This window comes from Psammomys obesus, unplaced genomic scaffold (genome assembly GCF_907164565.1).
Source record: "Psammomys obesus unplaced genomic scaffold, mPsaObe1.curated_primary_1811, whole genome shotgun sequence".
Classification (NCBI taxonomy): domain Eukaryota; kingdom Metazoa; phylum Chordata; class Mammalia; order Rodentia; family Muridae; genus Psammomys; species Psammomys obesus.
Genome location: NW_026596256.1, coordinates 9,771,738 through 9,772,215, shown reverse-complemented (window position 1 = coordinate 9,772,215; position 478 = coordinate 9,771,738).

Sequence of the window (478 nt, the reverse complement as noted above, 5' to 3'; positions counted from 1 at the left end):
TAGATATAGATATAGATATAGATATAGATATAGATATAGATATAGATGTCAGGTAGTCTTCTAATCTATAGTGAGATTATTCTTGTAAAGTACATCTTCTATTGGTCATGAATGAAAAGGTTGTCTTGTTCCCTAGAGCTCTTTACCCTACCAGATGAATAAAAAATAGATGTCATGAATAGTCAAGAATGAAAGCACTTAGGAATATATCTGTTTCTTATTAGTCACTCATCTATTATGTATGAACTGAAAATGCATTTTGAAATTAATATAGCTGAAAGTAATAGAGCACAACTTTGGGAAATTTGAATAAGAAATTCCAACTATTTGACGGTAAAATTAATCCATTGTAGTTATATATTTTGGAGCTAATTTTGACTTCTTAAAATTAATATTTTAAAAGTAAAATTTGAAAAATTTCCAAATATAACATCTCACTTGCGTTTTGTATGGTAAATGTAAACATGCCATTCTCTGA